A 6,294-nucleotide genomic window follows, 5' to 3' on the forward strand; every position below is an offset into this window, starting at 1 on the left:
TCAATTGTATCACAAGCTGACCTCGATGAGGTATTAGTTATTGTATGCTTACAAAAATCACATATTCTAGGAATTCACTGTAATATATGTATATACTGTATACACTGTATAGATTTCAACATTATTTGTTTTCAAATACAAACTTGAATATCGGCGATTTTAAAGAAATAATGTTAACCTTAATGTAATTGTTGATTTAATTTGTAGCCAGAACTAATTATATTTTCCATTCGTGAAACTGTCTCCTCGGTCAAATAGAAAATTGGAAAAAATACATACAAGATTCTATTTTCAATCTTTTGTATTCTATATTTTAATGTATATGAATTGATTGTAATAATTAATGTTTGATCTTTTGTTTGTGTGTTAATTGAGGACAATCCAGATTTTGGATAGCATATATCAATAAAATCCTTGTCTGACTTTGACTTTCAAACTAATTGTTTGCTCTTTTTATTCTTTCCATGACTGATTATCAAATGATGCAGCAAAAATCGACGAACAATATAAACAGGAAACAAAATCTTATCAAAAGGCGGATAAGCTTTAGAAATAAAATTCCTTTGAACCAACTTTAAAGATTGTGACTTATGTGTGAAATAGCCGTGGAAGATTTGAAAGAATTACGTTTAGATAATCAAAGCGCGAAAGCGCTGTAAAGGCAGTTAATTACAGGTTGTGTGTATTTTTAGTCTAGTTATATCATTATCTTCCATAGTACATTGTACTTATCAGAGGTGGCTTTCAGTATTTAAGATTTAGAGTTCTCTAATGATATTGAACAAGTTTTATGAATGTCATATTCTGAGCACTATATGAAGGCGATTGTTCTCATTTGTTTATGAACTAGTGCATTATGTCCAGTTTGTACCTTTTTTATCTATGTTTATAGTCAAATACTGTTAAAAATAGTTTGGCATTTTCTTTTTAGTAATAAGTAAATGTTATCAACTGTATTTTATTCGACTTTGCAAATGTGGTTTGTTACTGGTAAGTACAATGTATGGGTGATAGTTGTTTCATTGGCAATCATGACACATCTCCTTATTTATATAATGATCTATATTCAACGACCTCAGGTACAAAAAAAATGTATGTAACTAAACTATGATGGGAAAACTTTGACTTCTTTCTTTTATATAAACTTTTGATTTGGTACCATAAAACTATGTAGAATAAATGTACATTGCAACATGTCAACTCTTTCAATGAAAATACTTTTTTTAGAAACTATAACTCCAAGCAAAATTATATTTCCAAGTATAAAGTAATTTATGAATGAAACAAGAGTGCACACGCTGAAATGTCTCGCCTTCTTTACTAATCATTGATATTATGTTGATAGCCCTAAATATAAAGCTTTATTACAACTGTCACATAAACTTAACATTAACCAAGTAAACTAAACATTGACCAATGAACCAAGAAAATGAGGTCAAGGTCAGATGAACCATGCTAGGTAGGCATGTACAGCTAACAATTCTTCCATACAACAAATATAGTTGACCTATTGCTTATAGTTTAAGAAAAACAGACCAAAACACAAAAACTTAAAACTGAGCAATGAACCTTGAAAATGAGGTCAAGGTAAAAATAAACCTGTATGACTGACAAATAGATCATGAAATATTTCCATACACCAAATATAGTTGAACTATTGCATATAGTATTAGAAAAAAAGACCAAAACTCAAAAACTTAACTTTGACCACTGAACCATGAAAATGAGGTCAAGGTCAGATGACGCCTGCCAGCTAAACATGTTCACCTTACAATCATTCCATACACCAAATATAGTAGACCTATTGCATACAGTATAAGAAAAACAGACCAAAACACAAAAACTTAACTATAACCACTGAACCATGAAAATGAGGTCAAGTTCAGATAACACTTGCCAGTTGGACAGTCCTTCCATACACCGAATATACTAGACCTATTGCTTATAGTATCTGAGATATGGACTTGACCACCAAAACTTAACCTTGTTCACTGATCCATGAAATGAGGTCAAGGTCAAGTGAAAACTGTCTGACGGGCATGAGGACCTTGCAAGGTACGCACATACCAAATATAGTTATCCTATTACTTATAATAAGAGAGAATTTAACATTACAAAAAATCTGAACTTTTTTTTCAAGCAGTCACTGAACCATGAAAATGAGGTCAAGGACATTGGACATTGACTGACGGAAACTTCGTAACATGAGGCATCCATATACAAAGTATGAAGCATCCAGACCTTCCACCTTCTAAAATATAAAGCTTTTAAGAAGTTAGCTAACGCCGCCACCGGATCACTATCCCTGTGTCGAGCTTTCTGCTACAAAAGTCGCAGGGTCGACAAAAAGGAGTTCTTAATTAAGAAATAAACTGATTCGCTGAGCGCAGCTGGATACACCTGCAGAGGTCCAACCCTGAACAGTTGGGGCAAAAATGGACACAATCTTCAAGCTTGATACAGGTCTGAATTTGGATTGTAATTAAATATTTGACATATTATAGTTTCTGAATAAATGTAGTCAAAGAACTTGAAATCGGTTATATGAATTGAATTTATATTCAATTAAAGATTTCTTGCTGTTGTGCAATACACTGTGCTGTTGCGCAATACTTAATAAAACTGTTGCCAGACTATAAACAAATAAAGTTCAATTTCTTCTCAATGTCATATTTGAAATTTATGAAAATCAATAGGGAGATTACATCAATAGCTATAAATAATTCACCAAAGTTTCATGCGAACTGCTTAAAGCATTTTTGAGTTGTTGTCCAAAAACTGGAAAATCCCCCCTTTTTTAATGAATAAAACCCCACAACTCAGAAATGTAAAATCTAAAATTTATAAAATTCTAAAGGGAGCTTACGGATTGATAATTTAGTCTTAGATGCAAGATTTTTTTATCAGTTGTTAGTGGCTTTGAACTAGCTGTCAGTAAATGCAAGTACTCTCAGATCTGTACTTAGTGTCTTTTAGTTGTTTGGATGTACAACTACCCGGCCACGTCCACTTGTATTTGTATTTATCCATCTGATGAGTTAAGCCTCTTTCAACTGATTTTTATAGTTCGTTCTTATATTGTACTGTTACACCACTGTCCCAGGTTAGGGGGTGGGTTGGGATCCCGCTAACATGTTTAACCCTGCCACATTCTGTATGTACATTTGTACATGTATGTGCCTGTCCCAAGTCAGGAGCCTGTAATTCAGTGGTTGTCGTTTGTTTATGTGTTGCATATTTGTTATTCGTTCATTTTTTTTAGTTTTCTTGTTTGAATTGTTTTACATTGTCATTTCGGGGCCTTTTATAGCTCACTGTTCGGTATGTGCTTTGCTCATTGTTGAAGGACGTACTGTGACCTATAGCTGTTAATTTCTGTGTCATTTGGTCTCTTGTGGTCTCATTGGCAATCATACCACATCTTCTTTTTTATATTTACATCAACAGATATAAACAATTCACCAAAGTCAAACTTAGTTGTAAGATCTCTGAAATTTTTTACACGGTACAAGTTTTTCTAATTGTTGGAGATTGTACGGTGACAGTAACACCTGTAACTGCTTAACCCATTTCTTATGCACTTTGGTTCGATAAACTCACTGAATATCATACCACATCTCCTTATTTTTTTATGCATTACAATTTACATGTGCATGTACATGTAATTGTAAATAATATTTATATATATATATATCAGAACAAACTTCATTGCGTCACTTTTATTTATGCATCCTTTGGCACAATACAAGTTCTAAAATTACACAACATAAAACAACTAAATGTTATTTCAGATGAAAGTTTTGTTTCAGTTCCACTCATAGGATTTATTAGAATTTTGTATGTTTTGCCAAGTCCAATAATTAGCTCTATGTAATGTATGTGCACGTGTTAATTGGAGACTTTTCTATCCTGTATAAGAGTTTTGGAACTAATTCTGTTTCTTTTTTTGAAAAAAGTGAGCAAACAAATCTTGCACATTTAAACCTTTGTCTGCCATCACACTGTCACCTGGATCACATAATTGAACTACACATGTATTCTACATCTTTCAACTATTTCACAGTCACTGGTACAACCAACATATGCATTAGAGACATACATTTTTGTAGTTGACTAAACCACCAGGTGTCGAACATACAAGTATTTTCAGTGTTTCTGTTTTTATATGATGAAAAGGTTGCCTGAGCTCTAGGAGCTTTATGTTTTATCACGGGATATTCTGTGCTGTCAATAATAATCCAAGTTGTAGGAAACTTTAATTTGAAGTTGGATGGCGAAAAATATCTGACTAAACCACTAAATGGCCAAGTGTTAGCCTCACGCCACTGTTTAGACATAAAAACAATCCATGTTTACACAATATTCTTAACACTAGTTTCAATCTAGAATCTAGACAGTTCAAAGTTGGTTGTATAATGCCTCAATTTCATCAAAGTCATAAAAAAAATGATTTTCAAATGACACCCTATCAATTTGAAAATATATGTATCTCAAACAATGTGCTGCTGGACCAAGTGTGGTCAAAACAAATAAAAATTTAGTATTCAACTCTAAACTGGTATAAAAATGTATGGCTGTGTCACGTGTCTTCATTTCAAAATTCTCTGCTGAAAATATAGGCATTGATGGTGTTTGCGTAATTCCATCTGTGAAGCTCAACATTAGCTCGGCAGTTGGTGGTGGACAGTCATAAATCCTGTCTGCAGTATGAATGACTTCTTCAGGAAAACCAACTTTACAATCAAAACTTTCCTCTAGATTTCTATTACAATATTCATCAAGTTTAGTTCTTTTGTTTTCACAGGAAACTGCCCTGATTTTTCTTTTTGCGGACGATTCAGTCTCTTGCTTGATCCAGGAAAATAGGCTGGGAATGGCAGTAGACTGAAGTCTCTGTATGGAGGGTTTACGCTCTGAAAAAGGTTATAAAACATTAGTTTTTTGATAATTAAATGAACTTCCATTAGCAATGCATACTTTGTACTACCTGGCAAAATATTAACTAGATTTATTCATTACAATCTGGATAAAACTATGTTAGCCTGATTCAATGTACATCAAAATGTATGTTATGTAAATCCAAAGGACAAACAATGAGAGACGTATGCAACAAACATACATTGTTTGTACCTAAATAACTATAATATAGATGAGAGCATGTCATTGTTTTGTTCCTGTTAACATTGTCATTGATATTTTTCAAGAAAGTCTATGAGGCATAGCTTATGCATTCCTGTCATTACTACATTAGCATAATTACTGCTAAAATAATTCTCAGTATGATATACCTCTTGTAAGAAATCATTATAATTGTAGCAAGCACCAAAAAATCTCAAACAGATCACATTGAATCGTAATCCAAAAAATTATGACGTCTTGATCAATTAACCACCCCCTTTTATTCTAAAACGATACTTGCGGTTGTAAACAGACTTTGGTTTATTCGCATGGCGATTACATATATAACTATATATTTTAAAAAGAAAATAGAGTTTTACCATGAATAGTTTCCTGCACGTAGTCTTTTTCAGTAAAATGTGCCTTGCAAACAACAGCTGATTGAGATGGACTCCACCGTGTTCTCGTCCAATCTGCGTATGGGCCATGGCGTTGATCCAACTTTTCCTTCTTTATAAGTCATTTGGAAATGCATGTCCTCCTCTTAAATGACATCCAGGTACACAACAACAAGTACTTGGCATCGTTAATTAAAAATGCAACTGAAATAGTTGCACAGTGCAGAAACCGGAAGTTGAAGAACAGGATCGGCTACCACGGCGCCACCTATTCAGGAACGATAATTTGCTACTTTATATAACTGCGAAATAACAATAACGTTACATGTTAGACGGGTTCGCGTGCATAACCAGAAATGCGCTTTAAATTGTATAATATAATTCATGTTCAGTCGACCTTTAATTATTATATCAACGACTGAAATGATTTATAAACATCTAAATCATCTGTTAACGCAGATAACACTCGAAATTAACCCGACCTCTTTACACACGGAATTCAAATAATTCTAGTTTGTCAATCGGTTGACTGCTTATAATGTAAAATACAAATATATCAAAAGTTTTTAAAACTAACAAAACACAATGATCGTTTCTCTATTTCCCAATGTAAATGAAATGAAACAAAAAACATTTTGTATCACAATAAGAAGAGGAGAGAATCAACATTTTCCGGATCTACTTGGAGCCTAATGACCCCCCACGTAGATAAGTTGGATATCGCGGAAAGAAAGATTAACACGGCAACTAGAAAGGCATTAAAGCACTGCCTTTAAAA

The 6,294-nt window shown here is 33.2% G+C and overlaps 1 long non-coding RNA gene across 1 annotated transcript; it reads right to left on the reverse strand.

The window, feature by feature from the left end:
* Nucleotides 1-3,704: 3,704 nt before the first annotated feature.
* LOC127720663 (uncharacterized) lies at nt 3,705-5,855 on the reverse strand. The gene is made up of 2 exons (XR_007990917.1): nt 5,499-5,855; nt 3,705-4,913 (listed from the first exon to the last, which is right to left on the reverse strand). It is a non-coding gene; the product is annotated as an uncharacterized LOC127720663 (long non-coding RNA).
* Nucleotides 5,856-6,294: the final 439 nt, after the last annotated feature.

Source organism: Mytilus californianus, unplaced genomic scaffold, assembly GCF_021869535.1.
Source record: "Mytilus californianus isolate M0D057914Y unplaced genomic scaffold, xbMytCali1.0.p SCAF_11, whole genome shotgun sequence".
NCBI lineage: Eukaryota > Metazoa > Mollusca > Bivalvia > Mytilida > Mytilidae > Mytilus > Mytilus californianus.